This window comes from Dromaius novaehollandiae, chromosome 3 (assembly GCF_036370855.1).
Source record: "Dromaius novaehollandiae isolate bDroNov1 chromosome 3, bDroNov1.hap1, whole genome shotgun sequence".
Classification (NCBI taxonomy): Eukaryota; Metazoa; Chordata; class Aves; order Casuariiformes; family Dromaiidae; genus Dromaius; species Dromaius novaehollandiae.
This window is the reverse complement of record NC_088100.1, coordinates 55,746,209-55,763,312: the sequence shown is the minus strand read 5'-3', so window position 1 is coordinate 55,763,312 and position 17,104 is coordinate 55,746,209.

Below are 17,104 nucleotides of genomic sequence, written 5' to 3'. Positions count from 1 at the left end.
TTTCTGAGTAAAGATACATTTTAAATCAATGGATTTTAAACTTGGGCATAGGCTGTGTAAAGTCAAGATAAACTGATATGGAGATGGAAAAATGAAATTAAAGGAATGTGTTCTCCAGTTAAATCCTGAATGTTAAGAGCAATTCCAGCCATGTGAGGCCACAGCTGGAAATGCTGGGAATATGGCAGTTTGACAAGGATTCCATATTTTGTGTTATAATTGAGGTAAATCAAGCAACTGGATCTCCTTGGATAAGATATGTATTGTATACATTTTTGATGCACAGTGTTAGTATTGCTATATTTCTAACACTTACTTACCCTAGATTGCTAACCATTTCTCTACAATGGTCTGAGTCAATCTTGTGGGTCAGGAATATTCTTTTCTTTTTTTTCTTCAAGATGCACTGCAGGATTCCTGTTGAATGAGTGATTATTTCCAGCTCTGGTAATAAATTTTCTGAAATGATGATGAGGAATTGTTTGGTTGTTGTCTTTTAACTTGATAAAAATCAATCACCATTTTGAATTTCAAAAGGAAGTATCTAACATTGATTTCAGATAAACAGTTTGCAAAGACCTAACAAATATATTGTGGGGAACAAATCTTTACCCAGAGTGGAGGAGGAGCAGCCATTGAACATTTCCATGGTTCAGATATTTTTCAAGTTTTTCCTTAAAAGGGTGCTTTAAAATGTTTTCCCTCTTTAAAAAGGTTCTTTAAGAGGAGGATTTGCTGCCCTTCTTGGTTTTAGGCCTGTCCGTGTCTTCCCACACAGTGAAGCCATATCATTTGAACTGAAGAAACAAATTAAGAAGCAGTAACCATATTTGAGAAATGTTACTCAAAAATGTGTCCATTATTAGAATATCCAGTGTGAAGACGCCTTGCATAGCAAAAAGGCTGAACACCCAAATAGCTCTTTATTCATTCCAAAAAAAAGGCTTGTATAAGTGTACTTATACTTATTTACTACACATGGTACTATCAGCTCTAGAGAACCAAGATTTTAATATTAATTACTGTTGCTTAATTTTTATATTTTTCAGGCAGTGTATATCAGAACAGACTGTTGAGAATAATTATTTAGCCTATGGGTATTTGTCGGCAGCCCAGTGAACTTTTACAGTCTTCATTTTCAGGCCTAAAGTATGGAAAGCAGAACTCTGGTTTAGCAGATCTGATCATTCTGAGAACTCCTAGAGTTTGTTCTGAAGAGAAAATGACTATTTACAGTTATCTTTGCTTGGATGAGGACAGGCAGGTGTCTCACTCGAGTTAAACAGGTTGGATTAATGCAATGAAAGGATTAATCTATAGGCAGATAATGGCCTGGCATTATCCAAAGGCAATCAGTGGTAGCAAGAATCTGCCTCACCAATGTCTGAACATTTGTTTATACAAGAAAATGGCAGTGGGTAAACCCCCCTAATCCCATACGGAGATATACCTGCTAGCAAGGAAAAAAAAAACTTCAGTGTTTCATTTAGGCTCAAGAGTATTATGTCAGAAAAACAAACAGATTCGTGCATCTAAGCTAAAAATTCATATCCCCCAAGCACCTGCAGTGCTTCTGCACAACCCAGATGGGAGTTTCTGTATGCCAAGTTTCCAGCAGTGAAGTTCCCTCAGGAGTTAAATGCATGTTTTGTGTATAGTCTGTTGCTACCTATTATGTAGCTAAACTACATGGAGATCTTTATTTTAAGCAAATATCCACTGAGCTCTTATTGTAAGACTAGGTGCATTTCGTGTTCACTGGATCTCCTTCAATGGCAAGATATTTTCCCCATTAAACGGTAGTTCAAACACTTGCCCAAGTCCACCCTCGGTGTGCGAGTTTTTGAATTCACCTCTCATCTGAATGCTTAAGGATGTTAGAGGATAAGGCAGCTTCAATCTTTTCTATTGCAAAATGGAACAGCTTCATCTAATAATTAGAGAAAGACAATAACTTCGTGACCAGACCACTTGTCTAGATTGGAGGAGAGAAAGAAGACTTGAGTTCTTCCCTCCACTCTTGTGAAAACTTAACATTAAATTAAGCATCCTACCAGTAAGTGGGTCTACCCAAAGCTAGATGAATGCTTAAACCTCAAGATTATAGAGACACTCCATGAATATCTAAATATTCACTGCAAAGTGAAACACTTTCAATAGGAGGAATCAAGAGAACCCCATCCCATCAAATTTTGTTGTGAAAGTAGCCAACACTGAGTGAATTCTTAGTGAATCCTAAGCTGTAAGAGGATGCAGCTTCCAGGTCACTTAACATAGTTGTGACCTGTACCTGCAGAAGTGAAATGACTTTGGGGATGCTGGTTAATCTGCTGCTGAACAAAGTGATGCATCAGGTGTTGCTGAAGACAAAGCTGGTAGGTCTTCTGGAGCTGTGTTGGCATCTCTTCCCTATGAACTGATTCCAGAGAAGTTCTTAATATGTGGCTTGTGACTATCAATCAAATGAAAATTTTGATATGCATTTAAGGACTGCATATTGGCCACCTTTGTCTGATGATCTGACAGTTACAGCATCTAGATAGAAAAATACAGGTTTGCAATGTTTTGCAAGGAGGTAAAAATTGAATTTGGACCTTCCATATACCAATAGGAGCTCTGAGCAGTGGCTTATTAAGAATTGGAAGTCTTCTGATGATAGTGACTGTGACATTTTGAATAAGGACTGGCACAGATGCCTAGTTTCAGGAGGGATTTCATGTCTGCAAGGGCGGAGTGGATGGAAGTGCTTGCCTGTAGCGAAGAGTTAGGTGCATAACACCTGACTTCTCAAAGGCAGCTAGGTAACCAAATAACCACCAGAACCTGCATTTGAGTCCCTTACAGAATTCACCATTAAAGCACTTACTACTAGTTAGTTAGTTAGATGCTTCCCAGCCCTAGCTGTTGTGGGTTTCATGCAAGGATTAGGGCTCTCAAGTCAAATAGAAAGCAGATCACTTAAAAGGTAGGTGTTGCAGCATGCACAGACTTCTGTGAAGCTGGTCCCTAGCATATAACTGATGGGGCCTCTTCTGCTTTTATACTGTTGTTCAGTTACAGGTATGCAGTATGGCTGAAAATAATTTATGATTCTTGTCAGAGAGATGGACTAGGAGAGAAGGCAGGAAGGTTGGATGAACTTTCACAAAGGAGTTAACAATACTAAACTGAAGGAGGCGAAATGGTGGCTATACCTAAAAAAGCTGTGAGTAAAAAATAAAAGGGAGAGAGCGCAATCCCACAGGGTTGCATAGAACAGTCTGCACTGAAGGGAAGAAAAGGGGAGAAAGGGAAACAATCAAGTCATTAAAAGTCTTTTAGTTTTGTTTTTATTCATATCATTATTTATCAGAAAATCTTTCTAGTAACAGAGGAGTAGAGGTAAGTTAGAAAGCTAGAAAGTGAAGAGCCACCTGATAGGGAAACAGTAAAAAGGGTTAGGGCAATAAGAGGAACCCAGGAAAGAAATACAAGGAGAAACTCAAGGGCAAAAGGGCCTTTTGCTCTACATCAGTTGCAGAAATACTTCTGACTTTGCAGGGGGCTGGCTTTTCGCTTCAGTCAGCTAGTAACATCCTCCATTCTTGTCAGATCTTCTGCTGCAGTTATCACCCACTCCTCTCCCGTGCTCTCACACATCCACATGTAGACGTTCACACACACAACCATCAAGGACAACTGCATGCATCATACCTCCCTCTTCTGAGACAACAGCCCCTAAATCTCATATACCTGCTGATAGGATGATAGCAGGTGGGGGCATGCCACTGTGTCTAGATTCATCAGTTCCTCAAAAAGTGGCAAAGTCCCTATGGTGTCAAGTAACCTGCATGGCAGGTGCATTTGGTGGAGCCGAGTATTCTAGGAAAGTTCAAACTTATTTTTTCCAGTTACTCACTACTACTCAGACTATCTGCAGATACAGTGAGGAAAGACTGGAAATACTTAATGGGGAGAAATAAGAAGAAACCAGATGCAGTTTCACTGAAGCTAGGTAAAACTTTTCCTTCTGGGACTTTCTACGTCCTTTTACTTGCGTTGTGCAACAGAGCTTTGCTAACTTGCTTTAGCTGCTGGCACAGATTTTTCCTTTTACATGTGCATCTCCAGTGATTTTTTGATCTGATATGTAGCTGCGTAAGCAGGGCCTCCTGGGGTCTATGTCATGGTGTTGACTCAGCTTACAAACAGAAATACTTTTTCCTAATCACTAACCCTGCAGAGTCAGCTTGTGACCCTAAGGGCATTCTGCAAGTTTCTTGACTCATGCCCAGAAGCTCAGATTTTTTAGCCAAGAATTGCCCTTCAGTAAACCTGCGCAAATGCTCTTTTCTCTAATTTTACTGTTTTGTGCAGCCACACCACCCCCTCAAGAGTTGTCAGGTGTCACAAGAAAAATAATTTGATCTTACAGCTAGAACTTAGTTACCAGCATTTCATCCACCTGCATGAATATTTCATTGCTCTGCTGCTAGTCTCTACCTTATCTAACCATCCAGTGGGTGCTAACTCAGTTTGGCAAAAATGCGTATTTCAAAGTTTAAACCTTGGTGAGGCAATCCAGTTGTTAAAGACATGCCAAACCACCTGCAATATCTGATATTATCAGAGCTTTTCCACGGGTTCACAGTCACACATACATATTTTTCTGAGCTAGATATTTGTGGTGGCCTTCTGCATCTGTAAGGTGCTAATTCAGAGACAAAAAAAGACGTTGTAGTTCCTGTCTTAAGGGCTGTAGGAGATTGGCATTGTTTCAACTAACAGTCTGCCCTACTCTGAAACCCTGTTGCACGAAGCAGAAACAGCATCCTGATACACTGTGGACAAAGTTTTGCCTCAGTCTGCCCCTTTTCTCCTGAGCTGTCTGTTTCCTCATGCTGAGAATGCAAAGGCCTGTGAAATGGCTTTGAACCTGCTCTGTAGCCTTTTACTGTCGGTCATAATCCTCAACCCATGAGTGTAGACACCTCTCTTCGGTACACTCCATAGCAGACTGCAGCAAAAGACAGGGCAAGAAGTGTCTAGGCTCATTCCTGTATGACCAGCAGGCAGTAAAAGGTTAGTATTGTCTTTAATAAAGACAGCGAACACATCTCCAGATAAAATCAATAACAAATGATAGCACATCTGGGATGCTTTTCATCTGTAGGTCTCGAAGTTTTCATGAATATTGTTATTCTAAGCATAGAACTATCATGAGTAATAAAGCCTTTTTGCAGACATATTTCACATGGATCGTAGTTAAAGCAACTTCTCTCTGCATGGCGTCTGTTTAAGATTTACATGTAAAGCAGAAGAAGGAGGGGAGGGGGCTGTCAGTTGTAGCTTAACAAGCCAGTGCTGCCTGCCTTTGCACTTTGCAGTGAGTGGTTTGAGCTGCAGATGCTTGGCTTACCCATAATTACCACAATTTCCTGTTACACTCATTTGAAAAGACAGTGTTCCTGAGGAAGCTATGAAGAGGGCAAGTAAGTTGCTGCCTTAATTTCTGTGTGTTTGTTTAAGGGTGCTGTGTTAATTGTGCTGGTTAAAGTTTATTTACAGTGCTTCTCACACTGTGATGTCTTTTGGAGAGATGAGAAGGCTTGTGCTTCCATATAACACACGTGGGCAAGTTCAGAAATTCTGTAGTCCTCACAGCGTGTCGCTCAAAAACAGCTGCAGAAGATTTTAGGAGACTTTATCATTTACTGATGCTGAAACTGAGATTAAAGTAGCGTAAATATTCCATTGATATTGCTGCAGCTGGGATGTCAGATAATATATAGCCATTAGTAAATCTATTGTATTACTACTATAAGTGTTCCTTAAAGGCAATAACTGAAAAAGCAATTTCACATGTTCAGACCAGCATGTTTCTAAAAATTACTGAATTATTTATGCCTTCAGACGGACTCTTCCTGCTGTTGTGGAGTGTGGGCTAGATACCTCACTTACTATTCACAAGACAGCTTTTTCAATATAGAGGTTATTTGTAACATTTTGCTAACAGTTACAGCTTCCTGCCTTTGTTAGGGGTAATATGGTGGAGGGAAACAGCAAGCATGCCGTCTGTCAGATACACAGATAACCTGTTTAGGGTGCACAGAGTTACTGCATGGCTCGCAGCACAGACGTGAGTGGTTTGACTTTGCCTGCACTCCTGTCACAACTGCAATTGCCCTGTAGTTAGAGTGCAAATGTGCACAGAGGACTAAGTATAGCTCTCAAATAAGGGGATTATCCAGAGAGAATATTAGGTGCTGTATTTTTTTCTGGGCATACTATGCGTGTGAGGAAATGTTGTGGGAAAATCTGGGTTGCTAGGCAGTTGTTTTGCTGGTAATACGGGAACTAAGCCAATGCAGAGCAAGTCATAAAGGCTGTTCTTTTCAGGCCACATAACAGCAAAAAGCCTTAGCAGTTTCTTTGCACTCTGCGTTTTCTTCAGGGTCTGAACATTAGGGAAACCATTTAGAAAATGAAGGAAAGCTGTGAACTTGAAAAGTAGCAAATGTAAAAACTGGGACCAAAAATGATTATAGTTTAGTGTGTAAAATGAATAATATAGAAATTAAATTATTTACCTGTAAGCCCATCAATGACACTTTTTCAGTTTCTTTGTCTGCATCTGCACTTTATAGGTTAACTCAGGTTCAGTTAACTCTGCTTAATAAGGCTAAGCAAACTAGAATACTTTCCTACACAGCTATGCTAACTTAAAACATCATTAACTGGGTATGAAGTGACATGTGAAGGCCCAAAAAGATTCCTGTAGTTTGGGTGAAGAACTACAACATCCAAAGTCTTATGACAGTGGCCTCACTATTTGGGAATAATTTCCATTTCTGAGATAAAGTAGGGAGAAAAGTAAAGCCCCTGGGCTTTACACTGGATTTCAGTAAACTGTGAGGCAATCTAATGCACTTCAGTTACAGAATTAGAAATTCAACTCCAGCTAGCAGGAAGCCAGAGAGCTGCTCTCCAGGAAAGTCACTGATACTGTACCAACACTCTGACTCTGATTTAAAGAAAAGAGAGGAATTTTCTGAGTATTGTTATTCAGCTTGTCACCGTTGCCTCCCATGAGTCTGCAAAAGGTTTCATGTCAGAGAAACCACCATAAGCGTTGGTGCTAAGGGACATCACTATTGACAGTGCCTGCTGGGTCTAAAGACTGAACAAACGTGGAGAACAGGATCTTGCATTCTAAGTCATCTCCCCTGTGCCTGGTGACAAATTTTATTTTAAGGATTATTGTAGCTTAGTGTTGGTGGTGCCAAGCCAAACCTCTGTCAGTGCCAAGCTTGGCAATGGTGTGAATGGTTTGCCATGAATGCTCAGGATGATGATGAATTTCCTGTAAAGGGTAGCTGTCATTCCTACTGCTTATAATGCATAAGCTTTTTGGTGGCCTGAGAAACCAGAAGCTGGGTGTCATCTTTCATAGATACTGTATGTGCCTTCCTTCATTTTCTTTAGTGTATTTAAGTTAGTATTTTACAAGGTGTGGATAAGAACGTTATGGTATCTCTTCGATTCATATTCGTTAGTTGCAATTTTAGTTAGCATTTTAGCTGAATAGAAAACCTTATTTTATTCATAGACCAATTCCATTTCTTTCTTACTGCACTTCATAAATAAATCAATGTGCAGAATTATATTACAGAAGCTCTGCTAAATAATAAATAATGCATTTGGTTAGCCATACGACTCTGTGCCTGTCTCTTTGCACAGTGTTCATCTAAGTTACAAAATTTTTTTTTTTCTGATAGGAGATGTAAATGATTTTGCTTTTCATTGTACCTTTCATAAAACTCATGACTGTTCTGAGCTAAATGCTTCTGCAAAGTGATTATATAGACCAATATTATACAGAGCAAATTTTATATTTTTAACCTTATCATGGCTCTCTGTGCAGTTCTAGTTGTGGGGTTTTTTTTATTAATGTTTTTGATACAAGTCAGTGAAGTTTGAAGTTGGTAGGCAGAGCATACTCCTAAAACCTGGTGACTTTGTGACATACAGATTTTGTTTTAAAGACCTTCAGAAGGTATTAGCGGAGTCCACAAGCTAGTTATTCTGTGTCTATTGTGTACTTCATGTATATGAAATCTGTTTTTATTGTCTGTATGCTTCAGGAAATCAGATGATTCTATTATGAGGGCAAGGGTCTAGAGAGCACTTTGAGAGAAATGTTTGTGTATTGACTGATGACTGGAATATCAAGACTGATGATAGCACTGCAGGAGGGTTTGTCAGAAGTAAGTGCACATACAGAGCCAGAAACTAACAAATGAATGATTGTTTCTCTTCACGAGCTTCTACAGCACCTACATGTGCACTATAATGTTCAAGCTAAGTAGAAAATTGACTTAAAATATTCCACCTGGTACTGACAAGATCAAGACTGATTCTTCCCTAAAAGCTCACTTGCCGATTGTTTATCCCAGTGACAAAGTTTCCCTGCAGCAAATCTCCTGTTGCTTCCCAGCAGCAGTGAAGGCAAAACAAGGTATTCACAGAAGACACTGAAGTCCTATGATAAAACTGGACTGTGAAAAGATGGTGAGCCACAAGCTTTTGGGACTCAGTCCAGAACAAAGTGCTGAGGAGTATCTACAGGTAATTAAATTAATCCTGAAAAGTTCTCTTAGATATGCTAGGAAAGTAGCTAAAATGTTTTCAATATCAGAAGCTACCCTGGCCTGTGGAAAGCCAGAGGCAGTGGGACACTATGAATGGGCCTATACACTATGAATGGGCAAATTATCAAAAACTCTGCAGAAAACTCAAGCGAGCAGCTAAGGTGGAAACAAACCAATCTGCCAGGAACTTTGAAATTATGGAATTATCTTCAGATTTCCAAGTTGAGAGAAGTAATCAAAATAATAAGGACTGAGAAGGAAGACCTACCAGGCAGACTGTATATTGTCAAGGCTGAGACTTTGATGATCTCAGGAAAATGCGTTCTAAAGACAATATGATATTCAAAATGTAGACTTGCGCAAGCAGGACGATGATGAGGATGGCATCCTGCTGGAGGAAGTTAAAGAGTGCTGACCAGAAGTCACTGGAAAACAAGGTCCAAAAAGTAGATGGCTCTGAGCAGACACAAGCCATAGGAGGAGGAGATGGCCTGTTCAGGAAGTCACATGTATTATATAATATGTGGGAAAGAAAAAAAAAACTTAAAGAATGAAGAAAGTCAATTCTGCTGATGGTGCCTACGAAAGGTGAGCTGCTAAGCTGCACAAGCCACTGTAAGATGGATATCAGTGAAATTATGTCCTGTTCAAAAGATTCATGGTACAGAGAAGTGTGTCTGAAGAACAGGCCATGGCTTGGTGTCTGGCACAGAAAAGACTTAAAAGTCATCAGCTGTTTGGTCTTCTTTAATAAAGCACTTTACCTGGTGGTTCACAAAGCACTGTTCTGGAGTCACAGGAGACAGACAGGTTTGGCTTCTAAAAATATCTAAGATGTGATGAGATCAGTGGTCTTGATGAACAGCACTGACTACACAACCCGCTCAAGGTGATAACTGGATGTAGATAGATTATCTGTTATCGCCCAGCACTTTCTTAGCCCTCCTGGAGGAAGTGATTAATGGAGTTATAATAACAGAAGGGGTCACAGCAAGAAGATCCCTTTATTTTGTAAGCACAGAGAATATAGATTTGAAGAGGGAAGTCAACAGCTTCTTCAGACTAGTGAATTATTTGATCTGCATTTCAGTCTGTACCAGTCATGGCAATGACAGTGGCCTTCCACAACAGAAGGGAAGAGAATTACTTGGATATTAACGAGGGTGTTGCATCACATAGGACAGCAACTGTTTGAAGGGTACCATGAGGAATTGCTTGGCAGAGATGGTCTTGGCTTATGTGAGGTCTCTATAGAGAGGCAACGGATCATTAGTTTTCAGTCTGTGGTTTACACATCCCTGGGAGTCTGTGGACTAAGTCCATGCAAGACGATGCAGAAATGCAAGCTTTACTATCAGTGGCCTTAACATTTATAAATAATGTTAAGGGGGTAGAGAAGAACACTAGAGAAAAGGGAAAAAGAGTGGAATGTGTTACAGTTTAGGCCCATCTATAAATGACAGGACCAGGTCTGTTAAAACTTTCAGCTCTCCCTGGGTCTGTAACTAAAGTTGCTCTAATGAAACACACCTATCACTTGCCATTAATCTAAAATGTTGCTGCCAAAGTAGCTTTTAAACAGAAGATATTTTTCAGTGTGCATTATCAGTACCTAAATTGGGGTTGGACTACACACTGTCTTCATCATCCTCTCAGTTGCTTCAGGCATTGGTCACATCTCCATATCCTCCTCTACAGTCTGCCAGGAGGCAGAGTATCTTACTCAAAGAATAATGCATCTATTGCTGACTCTGATGGAAATACAATAGCATTATCTTTAAAATATTGGTGGGCTGTGTGGCAGAATTGCAATTGTTAAAAAATTACTCTGCTTTGTTTAATTAATTAATTCCAACTGCTTTCCCTAGACTTCTGGGCACTATTCCAGGAGTCATTAAATCTTTCAGAAAGGATACCAGAATGGTGTCCCCTCTGTTAGTATTCCCTGGAATAGTTTGTGTGATGATGTCTTGTGAGGAACAAGGACACAGGGTGTTGAAACGTTATTAGCCCTCACATAAGCTAAAGTGCTTTCTGAGAGGTTCTTAAAAGCATGTCAGGAAAGTGTCTGTAAAGGAGATTGATAGGAGAAGCATACACTGCAATGAAATGCACAGGGGAGAAAACTTTGTGTGGCAAAGATCTCAGGAAAAGCTCTATGCAATAAGCAGACATAAATACCTTTTAAGCTTTTCCCCTTTTTAACCCCCTCTTCTAGGACAGATTTAGTTTTGCCTGCTCAGCCCATTACCACATACATTCATAGCTGCTTCCTGGGTTTTAGGGTTGTACTATCCTTCTTCAAGTGCTAATTATGCATTTCCTTTCTGATTTCCTCCTCTGCACACACACGTATGTCATAAAGGCATCAGAGAGTCATATTCTGGTGAATCCTCTGAGACAAAAACAATAGGAGCTACCTGAGGGAAGAGATGAAGTAAATGGCACAGAGGATTGAAGTCTAAAGCTTTAAACAACAGTAAGATTTAAAAAACTGATGCTATAGGGAAGTGAAGATGTTTTAGAAAATGCAAAACTGGACCTTAATTTCTGACTGTGGCTTTCAAAGAAAAAGTGGTTTCCTTCATCCACTCCTCTCATACACATACACACATTTTTCCCTCAGAATAACAAATTATGATGACTACAGTACAGAGAGAGCCAAAAGACTTGCTAAAATGTATATTACACATACCATTCATGGCTATGTCATACAGAAAAAATGCATTTTTTTTTCCATTTTTAATAGCAATAACCAAGAGAGGTCAGGGCATTTCCTAAGGACTTATTGACTGTTCTTAGTTAATATCCTTCACCTTGCTTATAGACGACCATTTGCTCCGATCCAGCCATTAATCTCCAGAAAGCACCCTGCACTGCAGTCACTGTTTCCTACATAGCAGCAATGCAAATCAGTAGAAATGATGGTTCAAGAGTGGGCAGAGGCACTATCCTATACCTGAAATGCATGTCATATACAGGAATAGAGGCGGGAAGCTAAAACCTCTTCTGCATAGGACCAGACTGATTCTCGTGGAATGCAGTGCAGTATTTCCTTTGGAAACTGAGTGAAGTAGGTTAACTTTTTCTGACCTTCTTCTGCACAGTAGCCACATTGCCTCAGTCAAGTTCCACTAGGAGATGTTATCGGATACGATAGCACCTCAGGACATTATGGCATTGACATAAGGTCTTTTGTGTCACTATTGACTTTTTCTGCATTTTTTATCCCTTCTAATATCTGATGTTTTATGATGTTGATGAGTGACATTTCTTCATACTTCCACTTTGTTCAGTCTCTGAATGAAATTACATTATAATTAAAATTATAGGTGGAGAATAAATGCAGCATGAGAAAGAATATCTTAGGGAAAATACAGATGGAATCTTACAGAATACAACCATGGAAACAATATAAATTAAAAAAACTGTTTATAAATATTTTTCTTTTTCTTTTTTTTTTTGGTGTGGGTGTGAGCAATTACATTATTTGAATACACTTTTCTCTCATACCATTTTTTTTATTCTCGTCCTAGCAGTAGATTCCTAGGGAAACACCCAGCAGTAAGTACAATCACTGTATGAGCTCTGGGTGCCCCCCGGAGAATACCGTGCTGCTGAGGTGCCCCAGAAATGCTCGAGCTAATTCTGCAGTGGGAACCAGGACGTGGGGCAGAGCTCTGCCTTGGCTAATCTGCTCTGCTGAGCCGCAAAGCTAGGAAGCTTGGGCAGCCGCTCTGCTAACGTGACTATGCTGCTTCCAAGAACAAAAATAGTCATCTTACTGCTGCCAGGTGACTTTGTAGTTAGTCCCATACTGTCAGTCAAGTGGTCACAATTGGAGCTTTCAACACATAATTCTAAGCTTGTGTGATGAAGAGGGTGTTACAGTTTCGTGTAATGGAATTTATTTTTACTTTAATTTACAAAACAAAGCATTATAAGCTGTTAGGCACCAAAATATCTCGAAAGAGCTTTGCTTTCAGCTGAGAGGTGGCTTTATTTCAATGGCGGCTGAAATCTTTCCAACATGCATCTTCCAATTTTATATAAACTGTCTCACACCTTTTAAAAATATGCCATTTGCATTCCTTATTTCAGCTTCCCGAAGCTCCTGTGGGCACAGCTCAGCCCTGTCCGGAGGGTTCCCAAGGCAGGAGAGAGGCTCAGTGCCCAGGTTTGAGGCGGAGGGGCAGGGAGGTGCCAGGCGCCGGGACTGCACGCTGCAATGCCACCGCAGAGGTCACTTAGCAACAGGACACGTTAGCAAAGCGAGTTCTGTTCTGAGTAATGCCAAAGCAACGCGGGCTGTGAGCAGGTGAGCCAGAAAATGAAGGAATGACCCCCACAAAGGACATAAAAGTAGTATGAGAAGGGATAAGGGAACAGCAAAAATAATGTGAATGATTATTTGGAGAAGAAAAAGACTCACAGAAATGGCAGTGAGGGCCACCAGAGAAACTGAGCGGAAAAAATACGAGCAAAGAGAGTTAGTCTCCAAAAAACACACAATGTATACCCGAATGACAGTACTGCTGGTATGTATGTTTGTATTTCTAGTAGTTATTTCCTATAGTTTCTAATAGATATTTCTGAAAGCATAACCATGTGAGTTTATTATATTATTTTTACTACTTAAAACTAAACTTTTGTTTAATTTATGGATACGGCATTAATAAAATAAAACAATATATATTTAAATAATTTGCTTTGGAAACCTATTTTATATATATAAAACAAACACTTGTCTGGTGACAGATGTTGTTGATGTTGAGGATGAGTAATACTATATTGGTACTCCAGTTACTACTACTTAAGTTGCCCTAACCAAGAGGTTATACAAGCACAGAATACTGGAGAGATTCTGCTTTGAAAAACTTGCAGGATAAATAAACATGACACAGACTGCAGGATAATTGTAGCTCTTATCACTGTCTTTTTGCTTTTATCCTCTGTGTCTAATGTGACAAGATGTTTGCTTGAAAAAATGGGAAGCAGAGCTGGTGTCATGAGGGCCACACTCACCATATTGGGCCTCATGACCTAGCCCTGGCGTTAGGCATGGGCACACATTTGCGGTGTGACGTCAAGCAATGGATGATCCCTGTATAGAGGCAGGTGTCTCAGCCTGGGGCAGCAACCTCATTCTCCTCCCACAGCACTAGGAACAGGTCAGATCCCATGGCCATGATTTGGTAAGGAGAGACAGGGAAAATTGCATAGCCTGAATTAAAATCAGGGACATTCTGAAAACTTCAAGCAACATGCTGGGAATGTTTTCCAGGACTGTCCTGCCTCATCACTCTCTGTATCTCCAGCCAGGCCAAAGGTCCACTCTGACTTTCCTCAGTTTTAACTGATCATTTCCTGGAATTTCCCAGTAGTTGCATCAGGAGGAAAAAGGGCAGTCGCTGGGCTGCGGGAAGCCCCAAAGAAGTATGACAGAGAGACACCAGGCTGGGGAGTGGGCGCAGCACCAGATCGCAGGATAGGACACAGAGGTTTTGTGCAGAGGAGAGCGGGATGGAGAAACTAGACTGGAGAAGAGCTGAACTGATCCTCATACCAATTTCTGGGATACAGTTCCCTCCTCCTGTTCCTACCTTGGTTTTTAGTATTCTTATTTTTAATTTTGCTGAAGCACAAAAGGAACCATGGGTTGCACCAACTCAGGTGCATTCTAATTTAGCTTGTGCCCTGTTGCATGAAAATTAGTGCATACTTAGCTAGGGTGTGAATATACAGCTGATTAGCTGCTTTGTTCTATATTCCCTATAGGTGTTCTTAATATACAATAAATGTTGTAGTAACTTATTCCACTTTCAAAGAGACCATGCAATAGCCTGGTGCAGACTAGCCTGTGGGCTATAAATTCACACTGTAGCTACTGCACACTAACTTACCAAGTATAGACAGATCCTGGCATAAAGCAATATCACTTCTCTGTGTAGATGAGGTTTATTTGATTGTGCTTGTAGCTCTTATACAATCAGGCATCAATTGCAGCTGGAGACTCTAGGTAATTTTATAATAGAAACAGAATAATAACAACTAATTGAAGTGGATTAAATTGGTCCTGTCATTGTAGGCATGCTGTCAGATGAGATAAAGAATTCCCTTAATTTGCAAGCTATTAGAAGGAAACACACAGAAGCCCAGTACCAGTCTTTAATATCTAAACTCATGCATGGGGAGTGGTTATGAGTATTTCTTTTACTTCAGACTTGTCACATATGAGGTACAATTCTTTCATGGCATTCAAGAAGTATTTTGTGTTTTAGTGGGAGGAATCTGCCATTTGTGTTTCCTGAGCTCTGCCTGCTTCTTATGTGTCAGAGAGCTTTTACACAGGTTTGGCTCACACAGCTGGGACTCGAGGAAGGAACTGTGAAGCTCATGAGATGAGAGGCATCTTCAGTCTATTCTCTGTTCAGCCCAAATTCCTGTATTTGCAGGACTTGTAGAGCTATTTGCAAATCCAAGACATGAGAAGTCAGGAGTAATGCTGTGAAGACAGCCAGTCCCTCTTTCCCCAAGGCTATGAGAGCTGTAACTGGGAGGCTTGTTCAGGAGGAGCAGTTTCAATGGAATGAACAAGCACCACAAACAGTTCCTTGTATTGGACAGGCAAGAGAAAAAAGGTTAACTTGTAATTAATCAAGGCTGTACAGGCAGAGATAATTAATTCCATGTTTAATTAGGAGAGCATATCTATGAAAAAGGATATTCCATGGGTTAATAGTTTCCTGTGATGTATAAATGCCAAGGCCAAATTAGCTAGCTTGATAAAAGCAAATGCTGAGGTGAAGGAGTACAAACACATAATATGTAATATATTTGAACTTGTAGTAGGATGATTTAATTTTTGTCATGGAAAAAAGACTGAAAGAGGTTGAATATTATTATCAGAGAGAAATCTCTGCTGGTGACACTTGACCACCCTATCATTACTCAAGTGTTGAGAGTTTTTTTGAAAAAGGCTATTTACTTCTCTATAGCCTCACAATTGTAGAAATCTTTTTTCTATCTAAAATGAGCTAGTCTTAAAAGAACTTTATTTGCAATAATGCTAGCTGTCTGGCAGCCTGAGAGACAGGCGGACATTCTGTTTGGTATCATTGCAAGGTAGCATTAGGGAAATAGGTCTTTTCACAGGAAAATGGTGCTTTGCAGATACATAAATGATCAGATATTATGGAAGAATATAAGTCAAGGCAAAGGCAACATGTTTACATTTGGAGCAAATAATCAAATGATTTCTTGAGTACTACATGATTGAGCTCTTAGGGGGGAGTCTTCATTTGTACAGTCTCCTTCCTCCTTCTGAATGACCTTAGCATAAATGAAGATGTGGCCTTTTATATAGTAGCTGCTGGTGAAGCTGAGTCTCAGTTGCTTTCTGTACCAGTACAAACCATCTGCATTCTGAATGATGCTCTTCTGTTTGGTTAAAATAGAAAGTTATCTAGAAAAATAATTTAAAGATGCTGTAGTACTCCATGAACCTTGCCCTACCTAATCTATTATTCTCTCCTTATAAATCTCTGTATCTGCAGTGGCAACGACTGCACAGAACAGACTTCCTGCTACCACGATCCCTAACAGTATCTGCCACTGTATCTCCTCCTGATATCTATGCTGCCATATTGGCTTCCAGTTCTAATTCATATCGCTGTTGAAAATGTGTCTCTATTAGACCTAGTCCTTTTCACTGGTCTGCTCAGTTTTTCTTTGCTTGAGAAAAGGAGTTTATTGAGAAGATAGGACAGACTGTGCTGACCAGGTGCAGGGCATGGCCAGGCAAGTGTACTGACCAGCCACATTTACATGTGACCAACCCCTTTTTATCCCCGTATCCCTCTAGTTTCCCGTGTTTGTTTCTCCCCAAATCACCTGGATCCCTCCCTTTCTCTGCCTTTGGTTCCTCCCCTAAATACCCCATAATAAGTTCTGTGCAATCCCCAAATGCTCTTCCTCTGCATCCTCCAGTGTGTCCCGTAACCCAAGGCAGTGACCTCCCTGAGTTTGCAAGGCGCTCAAGAGAGCTGCTCCCATTGACCCATGGTGCTGGGTTTCACCCTGGTCCATGGGGCTGATGCTGCCCTGGGACAGACGTGGAGGAGCCGGAAACTGTGCCAGTTCTCAGAGTAGGTGATTCGGGGTCCCTGCCTGCTGTCCTGCCTCTGCGCTCCTCTGTGCTTGTGGGGATGAGCCCTTGGTGGGCTGAGGGCTCTCCTATGATGGGTCTGCGAGTAGCTGGGGCAGGGTATTATTTGGGTGTACCCAGCTGCCATCTCTGTGCTCCTTTGTGCTTGCAGAGATGAGCTTTTATCACATAACCTAACAACTTATTTTATTTGCCTGTGATTTTAAATATGACAGATGGTAATGTAATACATATCCCAAATGCAGTTTTAATCAAGTTGAAAATGTGCAATACATTATACATAAGTAGTTCTGACTAGCCGTAGATT